This window comes from Phalangium opilio, unplaced genomic scaffold, assembly GCF_054372755.1.
Source record: "Phalangium opilio isolate 3A_F unplaced genomic scaffold, DU_Popi_V2 ptg000045l_1, whole genome shotgun sequence".
Taxonomy (NCBI): domain Eukaryota; kingdom Metazoa; phylum Arthropoda; class Arachnida; order Opiliones; family Phalangiidae; genus Phalangium; species Phalangium opilio.
Window position 1 is genome coordinate 1199293 of NW_028324168.1, and position 19999 is coordinate 1219291.

Below are 19999 nucleotides of genomic sequence, written 5' to 3' on the forward strand. Positions count from 1 at the left end.
CGTTAACTCTCTCAAATAGGCCAAATTTCCCGTTAATTCTCTCAAATAGGCCAAATTTCCCTTTAACACTCTCAAATAGACCAAATTTCCGTTAACCGTCTCTAATAGACCTAATTTCCCGTTAACCGTCTCAAATAGAAAATTCTATTAACTGTAACTGTAAAGGTACATTTTACCTTTAAAAGTATGAAGATGGCACAAGCGCAAGCGCACAACCGGTTCGGCTCTTCAGACATCATAAAAAATTGTTATGAATTGGAGTCTGTCTATTGTTAACCCTATTTTACTGATTTTTTTCGCTTATACTTCTTTTTGAATAACAATGAGCATTTCGAATTGAGGTTATGAGCTTTTTAAAAACAATATTTACAAATCTCAATACATCAGGTGTTCTAGTTGATTAAGCCAGAGATATTTTTATTCAGGGTTATTTGAAATTCTAATTAAGCTAATTTGATTTGATTTTTAGAGGAAGGTAGAGTGGTACGTTTAATTGCATTATATTTTAATTAGATAATTAACTTTTTGGGTCCCGTATAAGCTACGGTTGTGGTTGTAATTTAATGTAGAGGTGTATATTTACTTTTTAAATTTTAGTAAAATTAGAGTAATTTTATGGTTTATCGGAAAATATATTTATATTTCAATATTCAATCGCAATGTATAATTTCACAGACGTCCGGTATTCCGCCAAAAAAATAGAAATAAACTGACCCTAATCTCCTAAAATGTATTAGAGGATAAATATGAAACAGTTTAGTAAATTCATATCATATAATTTTCTCTTCATACCCCATTTAATATTGCAAACTTAAAAATAATCAAATGTGTCAAATTTAATATTAAAACTTCATATTAGGGTTTCTAAATATCACTATTAAAACTCAATTTTCTTTTTCATTTCGTGTCGATTAAAATTAAAATATTTATGTTTGGAGTATTTTAAGGATGACTCCTTAAATTTAATTTAATTAAGAAACTGATTAAGACAATGATTTCTAATTTAATTAAGGGGTCATCTCTAAAACACTCTGAAAAATCATAACTCAAAAACAGTGGTCCTTATCCTTAGGGCAAACAAAATGTCACAGATCGAAGTTACATTTTCGACTCAAAATGGTGTACCCAAAGAACATCCCCCTTACTTATTAGAAACACCCTGTATATTATGGACTGAAAATTTTGATTTCATGTCGATTAAACTAAAATATTTCAAATTAAATATCCACTTAGATCTATTGTTTTGCCGCACATACGTTGTGTATAAATGCAATTCGAATATATATACTTTTATTTGTGTAACATATTTATATATATAAATGATATTTTAACAACGTGACTTAAATATCACTTATAAGTTAGCTCTCGAAAGTAAATAACTTAAAATGTGATGTGTTGGATGGATTAGATGGTTTTAGAAACGGGTTCTTCTTTTGGTCGTCTGGTGCGGATTAGCCCCTCGGGCCCTTTTCTTTTTTTGTCTTAACTGTTTGAACTGAACCATGATTTCCCGGTACCACGAACCTCTTACGAAGCTTAACGTACCTATAGGGTACTCGTGAAATTCTCAAAAAATATATATATAATATGATGAGCTGGTTTTAAGCAATTTTATTACCTCTTCAACCTACACACCGACTTTCTTACCTTGAATTATTAAGGGCCTTTAAATTTTATATACCCTTAAGCTAAGTTAAGTTTAAAAAAAAAAGAAAATATTTCCTATTTTTTTAACACCTTTTTTTACAGGGCGTTGATATAAGTTATAACTATATTGTTAAATCATTATTTATTTATTTCTTGTTTATTTTGTCTCTCAATTAGGCCTAATTTAGTTTAGGATAATTATTAATGATCATGTTTAATTTGTAAAACTGAGGAAAAACCCTGTACAGGAAATACTGGGAAACCCTGGAACACTCAGGGGAAATGTTGTACAGGAAGTACAGGGGAAACCCTGGAACACTCAGGGAAAATCTTGTACAGGAAGTACAGGGGAAACCCTGGAACACTCAGGGAAAACCTTGTTCATAAAATAAAGAGAAAACCCAGGAACAATCAGGAAAAATCTTGTACAGGAAGTAGAGGGAAAACCTTGAAAACTCAGGGAAAATCATGTACAGAAAATACAGGGAAAATCCTGGAACACTCGTGGAAAATCATTTACAGGAAATAGTCAGGGAAAACCCTGGATAAGTCAGAAAATTTCAATTTGAAAATTTTGTTTCCAAATCCGGCCTAATTTCGAAAAGAAAAAAACTATACCAAATTGTGAAATTCCTTTTCGAAAAATTTCTTATAAAAACAACAAATAAACAAATACCAGCATCACCAAACTGTTACAAATTTTCGGAGAGCTTCAACTAAAAAATAAGAAAGAATTTAGGCTATTAGTTCCGACGGAATTCTTTTGACTTCCATTTCGGGTGGTTCGATCCTGTTTTGGGGTTTTTTTTTATTTTTATTTATTAATTTCTTTGTACCCAAAAATACTACCAATAAGTTTTTTCTTCCTTTCAAATTGACGAGCCAGCAGGTTCCGCTTATGGAATTTTAATCTTTTTAATAGCTCTCCAGTGAGCCTAGTTTAATCTTTACGAAGAAGCCACAAATAGATCCCCCCGCACCAAGCACGCTCCAAAAGGAGCGCGCCAAAGTACACCAATCCGCAACCAGTCCAGTTTCGTACGCGGTTTTATCAAGAATCATTCCCGGATCTGGCAAATATTGCATATAGGAACTTGGAAGAAACATTAAAGTAGTATATTAGCGACTTGGAAATCCACTTTAAACCGGTTTCCCCCCGCCCCCCAAAGAGAATTAGATTCATTTTCCAAGCTACTCAATGCGTATATAGCTTTTTAAAAAGCTGATTGTAAAAATTCTTCAACGTTACTGACTGGTTTTTTTTTCTTGATGCCCCTAAAGAACCGGGTCTTCTCATCCCATTTGTAATGTTCTACGTTCATTATCTTTTATCTGATTGCAGTAGTGGCAGCATATGTTAGTTTTTATAAGTCCCAACGCCTTGTTCTGCCAGTTTTACTAACTGGAATGGACTATACCAGAAGTGTTATTATTCTTAGGGTCGGTGTCAATGGGCCAATACTGATTTTATTCCAGTCATAGTTGATAATAAAGCCAAAGGCAATTTCATACCAAATTTATTCGGTTTTAAATTCGTGAAATTCAGGTATTAGACGTGCAGTCAATTCGTGGTTGGGATTAAATATTTAACGGTAAATTTCCAAGTATCGGAAATTCGGTTTTGAGGAACAGTTCAAATGTGTCTGGGTTTTTGACAAGGACGTGTGTCCTTTGTCAACCTAGTTCCTGCATGCAGGCAGTGCCAGGATTTTTTTCAATGCATGGATAGGCTAAACATTTGGATCCCCGCTCCCCTGGACGTGGTCTCCTTTTTAAAGCTAGGGGGGGCCCTAGGACCAAATTTGGGGCCCTCTTAGGCTGCTGACCTACTCGGCCTACTACCCCTGGCGTCGCCACTGCCTGCAGGACTTGATTGGTGACATTTCAGGTAACTTATGGGCGATCATGAATTAGGTGAATTAGTTTAAGACACTATTGACCCAAAGACGGATCTATGTAAAATAGATAACGATAAATCGAGATGTAGGGCTCTACCAACTTGGAGACCCTGGGATTACTATTGGGACCCCAAAATAAAGCAAACCATTCTTGGGTATATATAGACCCCCATAAAATTTGGGGCCCTGAACATCTGTCCCGAGTTCAATCGTACCCTTAATCCAGCCAGATCTGGATTATATTTACTTACTAAATTGGGACCCCAAAAATAAAACAAATTCATTCTAGAGTGTATATGAGACCCCTTATTGTCTGGAGGCCTTTAACTGTATCCTGGACTTTCCTCCCACAGTGGCCATAATTATTAAGCCACGGAGATAGAGTTGTAAAACTCAAAGTAGAGATGAATTAACATCAGGTTCATCAAATAAGTTGTCGAACCCATTTAGAACGAAGTGATTTGACAATGTCAAAAGAAAAGACAATCCTAAAATAATAAATGCCTCAATTTCATTGTTTTCACTTTGCCCCGCTGTATCCTACAACAAATATTTGAGTTGCGTGTGACCTAGGCCTAGCAGCCAGCGGAAATTTCAAATTTAGAACTCGATATTTTCTAGGTTGCCCTTTCACCCCTTCCAACTTCCGATGGATCCTTGAATCCCGGTTTCTTCCTATTTGCAAAAGTCGTGGGATCGGAACCAATAGAGTACGAACCACTCTTGGCTTATATACTCCCCCTATCATCTTTGTTAAGAATGTAGTCTAGGTCTCTCTCTAATGGTATACTACATCCTCACCGCCAAATTTAGTACTGTTCCAATTTACCATACCGGTTTCTGTATCTGTGTGGTTACAAGAATAGGCCTAGTTTATTTTATTATTATAATCTTATGGTTACGTCGCTCGCAAGGTCACTGGATTCGAGCACGTGGATTTTTTTCTTTGTAATGTGGGTCATCGGTTATACTGGACATTTTTATATTTAGTCTAAATTGATTGTGAACTTTGACCTTGTGTTGGTTGGTCCAACGTTGGGGGAAGCTGTAATAGTATTGCGTTTTTATTGAGTTAATTATGAAGATAATAAATACCTTCCAAGCCACTCAAAGGATAGATACATATTTCTTACTATGATGTAATGAAGTATAGCTTGAATGTACTCTCTCAGCCTGTGAGAATTCAACCAATCACGTACGGGTAAGAGGTTCTGGCTAGCAGACGCCACTAAACCAATGGCGGATGGCGAGGAAGTAGTCCTTGATAGCTTTTAAGACTAATTAAATGCTAATTATTTTGTATTAAGTGATAATTTTTTAATATTTTTCCTTTTATATTTAGAAACAGGCCCTTCTTTTAAAGTATAATGTTATGTTTCTGGAAAATTTCCTCTAATTATAATAATAAATATTTAAAATACATTTAATTTAAATTTCCCCTCAAAATTATTAATGATGTGGCAACTATCGTCTTTTTGAAGAAAAAAATGTTTATTTTATTGAAATGTCAAGTTTAATTGTCTTTTATCAAATATAATCTGCGGGGTTCTTAGGAAAGGACAGTTTAAGTTGATAGTGAATAACGAACGGGGGTATTTAACTTGACTGTTTATATGTGTATATATGTATTATATGCAGGTAGAATATTATACGATACTGCGGTCCCAAAGAGGTCATTTGAAACCTGTTTAATTCCGCCGGTCTGTCTTTTAAGTTTTGGAATTTATAGATGCATCGTAAAATACGTGGTATGAGTAGTAATGTTCGTAAATCGGTTTGGACCATCGTCGATTTGACCAGCGTGGTCTTAACCCTGTGATGTTTTAACATTTGTCCATAGTTGGTTAGAGCCTTGTCCATTCTTCTATTGATTTCATTGCTTTTGGAGACTAGGGTTCAATTCCTCGTTATTGTGGAGTAGTTTATATGGATGTTTAGCCATCTTGTTTTTTCTACCGTGACCGATGGTGAGCGATGTTTCCGAAGTTAGGTTTCTTTTGAACAATATCCAAGCTCCGATCGTGATGTTTCATATCCAGTTTTTATTATTTTTAGAATCCCAAAAACCGAATTAGCATAATTTCGGGTCAAAATCTGTTAGTGAATTTGAAACTCAAAACTGGGTAGTCTAATTTAAATTCGTACCCTTGATACATATTTTTTGTGAATCAGAAAAATGTTTTCGCTAGTAATTGACCAACTATAATTTTCGCTAACAATTTGACCAACTATAATTTTCGCTAACAATTTGACCAACTATAATTTTCGCTAACAATTTGACCAACTATAATTTTCGCTAACAATTTGACCAACTATAATTTTCGCTAACAATTTGACCAACTTTAATTTTCGCTAACAATTTGACCAACTACAATTTTCGCTAACAATTTGACCAACTACAATTTTCGCTAACAATTTGACCAACTATAATTTTCGCTAACAATTTGACCAACTATAGTTTTCTCTAACAATTGACCATTCAACATTACATAATAGACCAACTTCGACATACTTCTGCTTCTGATATCTCTATAAAAATCCCTTCATACACATACAAGTGTTTCAAATTTTATTAGAACGGTTTCTACTTTTTTCGGAAACAATTTTTCCGGAATTGAAACAGTCTACTTGCCTAAATTCTGAGCTTAAACCCGTTGTTATAAATACGATGTAGCAGCCTATTGTCTCACGCGTCAGAGGATCCGCTCTTATACTTCAATGGGTCAATGGTTCGACTCTCTCGTGGTTTTAGCCTCGCCAAGCCTAAAACCTGTCTTCATTTTTAATAATAACATAAAAAAAAATTCCCCCAAAAAAAGAACTATTGTCGGTCCGGAGAAACTTAATGGCGATTCAAGCGGAACCAGATCGTTCTAATTTTTATTTTATTTTATCTGAAAAACATATTTTCAATGCTTCTTTTCTATTGTTGAGGAGTTAAAATCTTTTAATTTTGTAAATATTTAAGATCAAGTCCGGTTAAGTTTTGTTAATTTGTAGCTATTGATTTTAAATAGTAAAAATATTTTTGACCTCATTTTTTTTTAAATTGTGAATCAGTCGTCTGCTAGACGTTATTATAAAATTATTAAACCATTCGTTAAGCCTAAATATTCAAGGGTGAGAAAAGTAATAGGCGAAAATTATGTTCTTAATTTGTCTTCTGCTAGAAAATGTTTGAAAAAAATCACGAGATGCTTCGTTAAGCCTAATTATTCAAGGTCAAAAACTTATTTTCTCTATTTGTCGTCTGCTAAGACTAAGGTCGATAAGCGATTCCAAACAGTTCGGGCCTGGCAAACGTGAACCATAATGCACGCGTGTGTAGGAGAAAATGATGTATTCACGTTTATGTCCTAAAATTTCGTGTAAAAAAATATAGAACATAATGATTGGATGATAGTGTGAGGTCCCTGAAGGTGAGAAAAATATATTAAAAGAGCTCTCTCTCTCTCAAGTCGTGTAGATAAGTCACCGGTCACGTCTTTGTAGCCCAGATATTATTCAGTAAGGCCACCCAGACAAGTATTTTAAACTATATCAATTCATGAATACACACGACCCGGACCATTCCATCATTATCATGGCCAACGGCGACTGACAATTGTACGATAATAATAATAAAGAAAAACAAGTACCTTGATGAAATTCCTGAAATTTTAACAATTAATTTATCGCGTGAACTAAGGTATTTATTTACCTGAAGTCAGGTGTGCGATGTTTTTGAATTGAAGGGCACTTGACTAATGTTTTCTAATATCTAAATTATATTAAATTATTTATTATTTACTAGAAGTTACATTTTCGGGCGCCATGAGTGTCCAGACAGGTGTGCGATGTTTTTGAATTGAAGGGCACTTGACTAATGTTTTCTAATATCTAAATTATATTAAATTATTTATTATTTACTAGCAGTTACATTTTTGAGCGCCATAAGTGTCCAGCATTACGAAGTATAGGTAGTGCCATCAAACAGTATACCAAATATTATAATTAAATCGGCTGAAACCTATGATAAACATCATCCCTTAATTAAGGAACATTTCGCCGCCATTTTCCAAGATGGCGATGGCTTGTAAAATATTTCTTAGATCCACTTAAGAATAAAGTCCCTACAAAATGTTATCTTCCAAAATCAAACGGTTTAGACTTTCTGTTGATTTTCCGTTTGTCAGAATAATAAAATTTTTAGTAGTCAGTTTTTAAATTTTAAAAATATCGTATGAATTTTGGGGGGCATTTATTACGTAACTTTTAATCATAGTAGGATCCCCTTTAGAGACGACGATTAATTATTTCTCTCCGTTTCCTCATATTTCTAATCCGGTCTCTCTCTCTCATTCTATCCACCACGTGGTCGATGGTGGTGTTACTGGTACCGAGGACCGAGCTGTGCGGATCTTGGTGGTTCTTTCTTCAGCGGGGCATTGGGTCACCGCAACATAAAGATTCCCAAACTTCTAAGAATCGATAGCCACACGTGTGCTCGGTGACTAACCAGTTTTCTCTCTCAAATTACTTGTCCTCCCCACAGACGTAAGACCTACTTAAGGATTCAAATAAAGAAACTTCTCCACGTGACACCTGGTGTTTAATTTTTGAATTATATATTTAATAAGTATTAGTTTTGGGTGTAGTTTTAATTTATTTTTTTCTGGCAAAAGTTAGTTTAAATATACAATAAGGATAATATATTATAACTAGTTAATTAAAATTAAGTTTTGGTTAATTGGTTTACTAGGGAAGTTAAAAACTCGCGCGGTTCTTAGTTTTCCCCCATTGAATTACCCGCCTATTTTATCTCCACCGTAATTGGTTGGTTTTTACAATGAATTCTCAATTCTGAAAACTTTTTCTCTGGTGTGATTGCCATCTGGTGTAAGAACGCTGAACTTTTCACTTAATATTATTATTAATTAAAATTATAATTAAATATAATTGTACTATATGCTATATTTTGTTTTGTCATAATTTATTTTTAAGTTAAGGATAATTAACTTAATCTTTAAAATAATTTTATGAAATTAAATAGATGTCGCTAGCTTTGATATCTCAACTAGTATTTTTGCCTTTGTTGGTCCCCATGGTAACAGGAGCTGAAAAATCTAGTCAAAACGCTATTTAATCTTAAATAAAATAATAACGTTAAATTATAATCGATAGTATACTTTATAAATGAGTGTTATCTCGTTTAAATTTCTTTAAACTACTTAATATGCATTTAATAACTTAAAATTTAACTTCTAAATGTAGCCCGTGCCTGTTTTGTGATAGTCTGTATTTTTTTAAATTGATTCGTCTCTTTTTGCACTAAATTAACTTAAAAGCTCGCTTCTCCACATAACGCATATATTTTTCGCCTTTTACTAAAGATATCCGTGCGGAGGAGCAACATGAGCTCGTAAATCAATTTTTTGATAGCCTTTGCTTTCGTGGCGAGGGCTAATTAATAATCTAAAATTAAACACTCATACAAACCTATTGTGAACCAATCATCATCCTTAGTGATGTCACGTTTATATGGATGATTTTTACTCCTCTCCTTTAAGCACCCTATGGTAAAATAAATTTAAACATGCCATTGTTTATCATAAACATAATTATGAAAATATAAACAAACATATATCCCGATTCCCTCGTCCCACTTATGAAAAAGAAAAGTTCGGGCTTGAATAAATTATAATCAAATGGTTCTATCTACTCACAAAAATAGGAGCATCGATTATCTATGACCAATTTCTCCCATTGAAAACAAAGGTATATTTTTTATTATACCATAACCATAGGCGCTGATAGTGTAATTATCCTGGCTGTGTTTAGACCATAATTTCCAGGCTATTGTCGTTACGCTCGACCAAGCTTACTTTTAAAATGTCTGCTCTTGAAAATGGGATATTAGATTTTTCGACAAGATTCAAAGGAGCGTTTCCAATTTGTGTAAGACGTGATATTAGATAGGCTTATTTTTTTTTCTTACAATTCAAGTAACGAAGAAAATTATATCTTTTGTTTGTCATTAGAGTTGTTAAAATTAGTCGTTATTTTGTAGCCCCAATATTCCAATTTATAATTATTTTAACAAGGGGTTCACTCTTTATTTTTTGATCTAGATTTTAAATATAATGGAAGAATCATGCAACTTTTTTTCCTCGACTTTATGATCGATAATATTTTTGAAATTGGTTAGATTTAGGTAGCAATTTTAAAACGTTTCTTGGTTGGTTAGCTTTGGAAGATTTTAGACTGAAATTAGGGTTAGTGATTTTAAAAGTTTTAGTTAGGTTTAAGAAGATAGTAATTTTTGAAAAAATAGGCTTAAGGTTTTTTATCAGATACAATAAATTTAAAGTCGGGCTTGAATTAGGATTAGCGCTTTCAAGTCTAGTTTTAAGTTAGGCTTAAGAAGTTAGTAATTTCTGAAAAAATAGGCTTAAGGATTTATTAGATACAATAATTAGGCTTAGCGCTTTAAAGTGGGGGAAGAGCCAGTTTTTATTAGACCTAGAAATAGTTTGAAATAGGCTTAACACAGAAATGAAAGAAACTTGTTTATCGTACCTCCCCTTAATTTAAACATACATTAAATTAAAAAAATTTAAAGTTCTAATTAAAACGTTGTTCTAAAAAGTAAATTAATTACATGGGCCTACGTACTTTGAAAGTCATTTCGAACACGTTAATTTGATCCAAATTTTAAAAATAGCGTGTCCAATTTAAAAACAACATCCAATGTTAAAGAAGAATTGAGAACACTTGTGTAAGAAAATTATAATAATTTGTTTAAAATATTCTAACTTCAGGCGACGAAATTTTTCTATAATGTATACATTCTTTTACCATCAAAAAGAAAAAAAGATGTAAAATTACATAAACGTGTTTTGAGCCTTGAGGATCTACTAATGACTAAACTAGTTCTCTGTCTTTGTTTCAAACGAGGAACCGAAGAAGACTGTAGTGTGATTATTATCTTCCAGCCCAATAATCAAAGGGTTGGGCTCGATTTTTCATTATCAGTTTTTGATCGAAGACTTGTCTGAGATAATTTCTAAGTTTGGCGCCATTCCAGGTATTTGATGGACAAGGCTTCTAAATTTACTTACAAATACTTTGACCCATTATCGAGTAGTCGTTATGTTGACTGTTATTGTGTCCTACTATACTATATAGGTGTGAACGTGATGGAACCAATGTTTATAGAAATATAGGTAAAAAATGATTTTTTTTTAATTTTAATCCTTGTCCCAAGTTGGGGTCCGCGGACCTTTATTAACAAGATTGAACCAACGTTTATAGACATATATAGATATTAGTTAAAAGCATGTCTATAAATCTTTACCCAAGTTGGGGTCCGCGGACCTTAATTAGCGTGATTGAACCAACATAGATATAAAGATATTGGTTAAAAGTAATGTTTTTCAACTCCAGACCCAAGTTGAAGTTCGCGGACCTATATTAACGTGATTAAACCAACATTTATAGATATATAATTAAATATGGGTTAAAAGTAATATTTTTCAAATCTTGATCCAAGTTGGGGTCCGCGGACCTATATTAAAGGGGCTTTTCGGACCGTGGGACAAATGACGATCTTCCTTACAGAGCTTAGCATAGAGAGTAGGTTAAAAATGAGAGGGGGTCAACAGCCCCTTTAACTGTTATCTAGATAAATATTGGTTGAAAGTAATGTTTTCAAATTTTGATCCCCTAATCTTTTATTTTAACCACTACTATTGTGATGATTCTAGCCGCTCCCCCCCCTTAGTCTAATTTGCATATTCGCTATCATTATTTAAAAAAAGAAACAAAAATGACCATGAACTTGTTTCAGGATGATCGTGCTCCAAATTCCTAACCTAATAATTTTAAATAATTATTTTAATTACATATAACTAATATACATAAACCCTGCCAGCTATTATAGTATTTTGTTTATAATATTATAATATTACCACACACTTAAAAATAACAACAAAAACTTCATCGTATCAAATATGAGAATTAAATATTTAAAAAAAATCAAGTTCTTATAATAATAATATATTCAAATTTTGTTCTAAATTTTTATCAACCGTTTAAAAACGCCTATGAGAAAATAAAGGACTATTGGCAGTGGTTTAGTATAACTTCGTTAAAATATGTATTAAATTTAAAGAGGATGCCATTTCAATATTATTCACAAATCTTCGCTTGATTACCAAATTGATCACTCATCCTTTTATAGGACTTATCAAATTATGATAGTTTCCTGTTTTATTGAATCATTTTCATGGCCAGTTAAGATTTTATGACTTAAAAAAAAACATAAAAATGGATTTAATTTTTAAATTCAAATTAGATCTTTTTTTCTGGGACGAATTACAGTTCTCAAAAAAGAAATCGATTCAATGGTTTAGTAGGATAAATGTTTAGTTGATAAGCCCAGTTTTTACACTTATTTAAGGGGACTTGTATTTTCAATTAAATATTGAATTTTTTTTTTAATCGTGATTTTCATCAAAAATGTTGAATTTTTTAAAATGATGATGATAATATTAATTGGGGATTTTTTAAATCATTAATTAAGTGTTTTTGAAAAGATGCATTTTTTAAACTGTAATTTTCATCAAAAATTATGTTAATAATATTAATTGGGGATTGTTTAATTATTAATTAACTGTTTTTTTACAAAATTTAAAGATACTTTTTTGAAATTGTGATTTTCATCAAAAATATTTGAATTTTTAAAAATTATGATGATGATATTAACTGAGGATTGTTTAATAATTAATTAACTGTTTTTGACTTAAATTTAAAGGTAAGAACATTAAGTCTTCGCTAAATTACGCTACCAAAAATGGTCAATATTATCAAATGGCCATCCCGATAGCTAAAATACAATAATGAATACAACCCCTCCCACGTCACATGAGGCCCAAAAAAATTTCAAAAAAAAAGAAAAATAGAGTAACCTTGAGGAGAACTTAAAACGCGGACTTTACTAGGATTTAATTTAATTTAATTAAAATACCTTTTAAGTATATAACAGAACTTAAAACCACTTTGGAACACCGGTAAAGTTGTCAGCGCATACATACATCCGGGTGAGGTTCGTTTCTACCCTAGATTAATTTAGGCCTAGCTATATATATTTCTTGTTTTTAAAGAAGCCGCGGGTTTTGTAATGTTAATACGCGCCCTTGTTTTAGATGGACGCGCGAAGCTGCACCCACGATTTGTCCTCCAGCGTTTATATCAAAATTCAAGCTTTAAAACTTGGACGTTTTACTATACCGGAATTGTGAATTGTTATAAAAATACTACGCTTTTTAAGATTGGATTTATAAATATAGGTAAAGAGGCCCGCACGTGCGTTCTTTACTTCAGATGATTCTCATTAAGATTTTGGCGCCAAATTCGGTCCGCTGTCCATGCGAGTTATGACACAATACTTTTGGCGGGAGATTGCATTGACACCTACAAGTGACGGAAGTATTTGTACTTAAAGAGGCCTAGTTGTTATTTAATTTTTTTTTGAAGGAAGTGATAGAGTTGTGTTTCCGTAAACACTTAATTACTTATATAAGATTTTTAAGGGTAATTTTCGAAGTTTTATGACACCCACCATTGACCAGCTTCAAACGGCAATAACTTTACTCGTAAAAGTTCATAAGATATGTTCCCACGATAAGTTTGTCATTGGTTAGAAACTGGAGCTTGTCATGAAGTGATTGAAGTAGGTCATAGATTCGAGGTAAAGCGACACCTGGTGAAGCGCTGTCAAAGGCTTAATAATGCAGACTAAATAAATGGGAAGATGGAAGTCCTGCAAATTTAACCCCAGAGTGTAGGACTTCAATTCTCGCTTGTCGTTCTACTAGAACTAGCTCGATCTGTACGTCTCTCAGTAGTATTACGAAGTATAGGTAGAGTCATACTTATGGAAGAACATATCACTTATAAACTTATGATCCTACTGTACTGGAGCGCCTGAATTAAAAAATACAATTAACACCAAAAACAAGCTCGAGCTGTAAGTCTCTCAGTAGCATTACGAAGTATTGGTAGAGTCATACTTATGGAACATATCTTATAATAAACTTATGGTCCTACTCTACTGGAGCTCCTGAAAATTAGCTTTGAATTAAAAAATACAATTAACACCAAAAAATTCCAATCGAAATGCCAGGTGTAATAAAACCTTACACGGGATATTTTGGTATCAATCGTATAACCTATTATTTGTAAGGAGTCCAGTGAAGTTTTTCATTACAATCGCCCTTGAAAAGTTCTTATATAGAACATCAACGCCCCAAGATCCAATGAAATTAGAGGGTTTAAAATAACCCGCCATCCAACGTTTTGACTCGATACCTAAAAATACATCGATCATAATAATAGTGATTGAATGCTTTATGACATGAGAGAAGCAAAAATATTTTTCCGAAGCTCGCTCGATCCAGAAGTGACTATTGTTATTTAAACCCCTTTTGCTATTCCACCCCTCCTCCCCCCTCCCATGGCCGTATTACATCATTTTTCAACTATAAACCTAGTTTCTTTCCATTTTGCTTATATTCTAAATTGGCGCCAAATTATTAAAATCTCGCGCGCTGTATTATTATAAAGCGTGTACCTTAATTTCGCGCCAAAAATATTAATTGACGTGCTAGGAGTTTATATGTTCGTGCCGGAACCACGTGCTTGTTAAATTGGCGCCAAAGTAATAATAAATCCAGTAGGCTGTATTGTTACACCACGTGTACTGTACCTTAATTTCGCGCCAAAAATATTAATTCACGTGCTAGGAGTTTATATCTTCTCGCCGGAACCACGTGCTTGTTATATTGGCGCCAAATTATTAATATATCCAGCACGCTCAATTGTTACACTACGTGTACCTTAATTTCGCGCCAAAAATATTAATTCACGCGCTACGAATTTATATGTTCGCGCCGGAACCACGTGCTTGTTAAATTTGCGCCAAATTAATTTACTTCTGATGATAATAACGAATCTAAACTCCTGTTTTATATACTTCCAATGTTAATAGGCTTCTTATTGAAGCCTTTAGGGAATTTGTAATGATTTTCGAGTTCTCCTTTGGTATTTTCCGTTACAATGTGCTTCTATCGTTATAATGCGAATATTTGTGATGTTGCCCTTGGGCCCAACGGGCTTTTTCATGTATTATTCAAGTACTTTTTTAATGTTTCCAATCGGAATCCAGTCTTCTTCCTTTTTTTTCGTGAGAGATAGGTAGTACCAAGTGTTACACTTTTTACCATCGTGTCGTACGCTTTATTTAGGTTAAAAAAGCGTACCCAAAAAATTTTAAGACATTTTTGAGAAATTTATAAGTGAATTTTTAGCATTTCAGGAAGTTCAAGATTTTTTTTAAGGGCCATTTTGATTGACATTGGGTGTTGGAAGCGTTTTTGCTTCCGTAATACGAGAAATGGTTAGAATTATTCCTTATACTTGTCATAATGAAATACCGCATAAATTATTATTATTATGTAAACATTTTTATCTAAATGTATGTTAATTATGAATTATTAAAACTAATGTGTACTATCTCGTGATAGTATACATAGTTTTTAGACTAGGAGGATACTATTACGAGATATTACACATTCCGTGAAGTAATCGCTCCAAGTTTCATGACATTCGCTCCTGAAGTAACCGAGTTATATACAATTCACAATTAAATACCAAAAAAAAAATTCATAAATCATCTTCATTCGTGAAAAAAATTAATTTTCAGACCATAAAATTTAAAGCCAATGATAATACGCAAAAGTACACATTCATTAGAGTAATTCCTCCAAATTTCGTGACATTTGCATATAAAATAAGAAAGCTATCTTCAATTGAAAATCAAAACCAAAATTCGTAAAAAAAAAAATAATCCTAAAACGAATTTGCATATTAAAAATAAAAATCACCGGGCCGTCTCTAGTTATTTAATTCTAATAGTTGCCGTTACGAGGCGCTACAAAAACCTTCTAGGGACTTTTCTTCTTAAGCCAATAAAATTTCAGGGTCATGGCTGACAGCCTGTGACGTCACTCAATGGCCCAGAGACCGGCTTATGATATTGTTTAATTTTTATTCAGCACAGATTCCTTCCACTCTATACGCGGTAAAAAAAATGATCGTAGTTTCGTACCTGGGGAGGGAAAACTGTTATTTTTAGGTTTCGCAGAGAAACCCCCGCCATAAAACTTAAAAAATATTTGAGAGTATTTTTCGAGCTGTAATAATTTGAGAACAATTTCAACCTTCATGGAGATCATTCACGCCCGCATTTAGCTCCTGAAAACAAACAAAAAAAAAAAATAAGAAAATACTTTTAAAGTTCTTTATTATCTAATTTTAAAGGTTTTAATTAATTTTAGAATAATAATGTTATAAAAAGTTTAAACTAATTTTTTTTAGTTATTATTCGACGATTTAGTCTTGTGCCTAACGCGATTAGAATTAGTGATTTTTAATTAGGTTCTAATTTAAATGAAGTCTGGATAACTTTATTTAAAGGTGAGATAAAATTTATTACTTTATTTATTTTTTTTTTTTGAGATATTATATTAATCATTGGTAATATTTACGTAGGTTTAATTACGTAAAATTATTTCTAAACGTACAATATTAATTAAAAATTGATGGTCCTTAACCATATTTGATATGAAGGTTTGATGGCATAAATTAAGGTTATGTTCTTTGTGGGGAATTTTGAGTGGAAAATGTAACTTCTATCTCCATTTTGATTGCCCTAAGGGACACGGTTTCCGAGTTATGATTTGATATGTGTTTTAAGGATGACCAGTTAATTAAATTAGAAATCATTTTCTTTAAGTTTCTTAATTAAATTTAAGGGATCAACCGTAAAATATTCTTTACAATCATAACTCGAAAACAGTGTCCCTTAAGGCAAACAAAATGGAGATAGAAGTTACAATTTCGACTCAAAATCGTGCACCCAAAGAACATGCAATTCACCCTTAATTTATAGTACCAGACTTTTCATAAACACCCTGTATATCAAATGACAGCAAGCTTAACTCAAAATATGTGAATTATTAATTAAATTACCAATCCAATCCTCAAATAATTAATAATTGCTATTATATTTTACAAAAATAATCTTAGTTTGCAGTCCATTACCTTTAATTGTGTTTAGGAGTTGAGAATATTTCGTTAGCATAACAATATACACTTTGAAATAAATATCCCCAACCTGAACCTCTGGGTCTGGGTGCATACATCCTTTGTGATATAATGTATCTGTTTGACAATGAACTCGCGGTGGGTTTTGTCTATTTAACTATAAATAATAACCCATATCCTTTTGGGTGTGATAAGTTAACTTAGGTTAACACCCATCCATAAGCCTTAAGAGTTCTTAGCTCATAAACCTCTTTAGAAATTTGCACGAGCCAAATTGCACGAGGAAGTTAAATTTTAACTCGTCACGAGTTTAAACTAATTTTGTATCATTTCAAATTGAGTTGATTCGAAAGTCGGTATCGTATCTTAATTCAAAATTATGCTGGCTGGGGTTTTGACCTATATATCTTAGTCCACCCACTGAATGAATAAATGACAGACAGACAGCTAAGGATACTTCTTTGTTTAAGTATACATGTACTTTAATTTTTAGATTAATTGTATTTTAGTTTGAATGAGGTTCATTTAACGTCATCTTTAATGCGTTGTTTCATTTTTAATCATAGCAGTTTGGGTTTAGTATGGTCTTTAATTTTTTAGCCTCTGTAGTTAAGGTTGAATATGGTCTTTAAGATTTTAGCCTCTGTAGTTAAGGTTGAATATGGTCTTTAACTTTTCAGCCTCTGTAGTTAAGGTTGAATATGGTCTTTAACTTTTTAGCCTCTGTAGTTAAGGTTGAATATGGTCTTTAACTTTTTAGCCTCTGTAGTTAAGGTTGAATATGGTCTTTAACTTTTTAGCCTCTGTAGTTAAGGTTGAATATGGTCTTTAACTTTTTAGCCTCTGTAGTTAAGGTTGAATATGGTCTTTGAATATAGCTTCTATAGTTAAGGTTGCATATGGTCTTTAATATTTTAGCCTCTTTAGTTAAGGTTGCATATGGTCTTTAATATTTTAGCCTCTTTAGTTAAGGTTGCATATGGTCTTTAATATTTTAGCCTCTTTAGTTAAGGTTGCATATGGTCTTTAATATTTTAGCCTCTTTAGTTAATGTTGAATATGGTCTTTAACTTTTTAGCCTCTGTAGTTAAGGTTGAATATGGTCTTTAACTTTTTAGCCTCTGTAGTTAAGGTTGAATATGGTCTTTAACTTTTTAGCCTCTGTAGTTAAGGTTGAATATGGTCTTTAAATATAGCTTCTATAGTTAAGGTTGCATATGGTCTTTAATATTTTAGCCTCTTTAGTTAAGGTTGCATATGGTCTTTAATATTTTAGCCTCTTTAGTTAAGGTTGCATATGGTCTTTAATATTTTAGCCTCTTTAGTTAAGGTTGCATATGGTCTTTAATATTTTAGCCTCTTTAGTTAAGGTTGCTTATGGTCTTTAATATTTTAGCCTCTTTAGTTAAGGTTGCTTATGGTCTTTAATATTTTAGCCTCTTTAGTTAAGGTTGCATATGGTCTTTAATATTTTAGCCTCTTTAGTTAAGGTTGCATATGGTCTTTAATATTTTAGCCTCTTTAGTTAAGGTTGCATATGGTCTTTAATATTTTAGCCTCTTTAGTTAAGGTTGCTTATGGTCTTTAATATTTTAGCCTCTTTAGTTAAGGTTGCTTATGGTCTTTAATATTTTAGCCTCTTTAGTTAAGGTTGATGGTCTTTAATATTTTAGCCTCTTTAGTTAAGGTTGATGGTCTTTAATATTTTAGCCTACGTAGTTAAGGCATAAGTTTATAAGATATGTTAAGTTTAAAAGTATGACACTGCCAATACAAGTTCGTAATGCTAGAGACTTACAGCTCGAGCTAGTTCGAGAACGACGAGCGAGAATTGACTACAAGCGGTTTGGCAGTCCATCTTCCTATTTAGTCTATACTAAGCTTTTGACTGCACCTCATCAGGTGTCGCTTTATCTCGAATCTATGACGTTCCACCTACGTACGTCACTTCATGACCAGCTCTCAGTAACCAGTGACAAACTTATGGTGAACATATCTTATGAACTTATGTCTTTACTTATGGTTAAGGTTGAATATGGCCCTTAATTCTTATCCTCCTAGTGCTGTAGTTAAAGTTAAATATGGTCTTTAATTTCACCATTTAAATGTAACTTTAATATGAAACTATATGGAATTTATTTATTTATTAGCTCGAATAATGTTTCCTTCAATTTTCAAACCTCAATAAATCCCTCAACTATTTCAATAAATACTCCAATCAGACAGTATTTTTAAACTTCAAATTGAAATTAGGTCTCTTTTTGTTAACCTAGACAACTGCCTATTAAGCCTAACTCTAACTCTAGTATGAAAATAAGGCCTAGTTATTTCTTTCTTTTTTTCAAGTCGACCCTCGATCCGGCGAGGGAGGCATTTTGTTTCCTCTCGATTTGACCAGTTTGACCCTCTTTGAGATGGAAGAATTCTAATAAGAGGGTCACGGCGAGGAAATAAGATAACCATATACCGCGCCAACCACCACTACGGGGGTGCATGTGGTGCATCCCTGTCTAGAGTAACCACTCCACTTCGCGGCGGCTCTCCTTCCCTATATGCCCTAGTTAATATCGAGCTTAAACTTGAGTCTTTTAACTTTGGAAATACTTCCTCCCACTAGACCAAGAGTTCCCAAGCCAAGTTATTCAAGTATTCACGAAATAACGGAACGTGTCTTGGAAAATATGCTATTTATATTTTTAGCTGCCAAAAAAATATAGGAAAATAAAAATAATAATATTAAAAGGTATGCTTGCCTATAAACGTGACGATTTTGAAAGCCCCCCCCTCCGTATTTAAATTTAAATTCGACTAGATATGTGTCGCAGTGACAGCCAAATTGTCATTGTAATATTATGGCTGGATCTTTTATTTTTCCACGTGTTTATTAATTTGGCGCCAAATTAATAATTTCCACGCTACCACGTGACTAATATTATGCCCCACTCTTCTTGTGCTAATTCACGCGCTAAAAATACGAATTTAGGTACCACGTGCTTATTATTATGGGGCCAAATTATTAATTCCCGTGCGCGTATAATACCACGCGCTTTTTGATATAAAATTGGCGCCTAATTATTAATTCCCACGCGCTTATAATACCACGTGCTTATTGATATAAAATTGGCGCCAACTTATTAATTTCCGCGCGCGTACAATACCACGTGCTTTTATGTTATAAAGTTGGCGCGAAATTATTAATTCCCTTGCGCTACGAATAATGAACTCTTGCAACATTACGTACTATATACACGCTCTTATAAAAATTGCACCAAATATTTATTTGGCGGGCAATTGTTTTTATTGTTTAT

The 19999-nt window shown here is 32.9% G+C and overlaps 1 non-coding gene across 1 annotated transcript; it reads left to right on the forward strand.

Annotated features, from left to right (window-relative positions):
- The first annotated feature begins 8868 nt into the window (after nt 1-8868).
- LOC149676594 (U5 spliceosomal RNA) lies at nt 8869-8984 on the forward strand. Its single transcript, XR_016366668.1, has one exon. It is a non-coding gene; the product is annotated as a U5 spliceosomal RNA (small nuclear RNA).
- The last annotated feature ends 11015 nt before the right edge of the window (nt 8985-19999 follow it).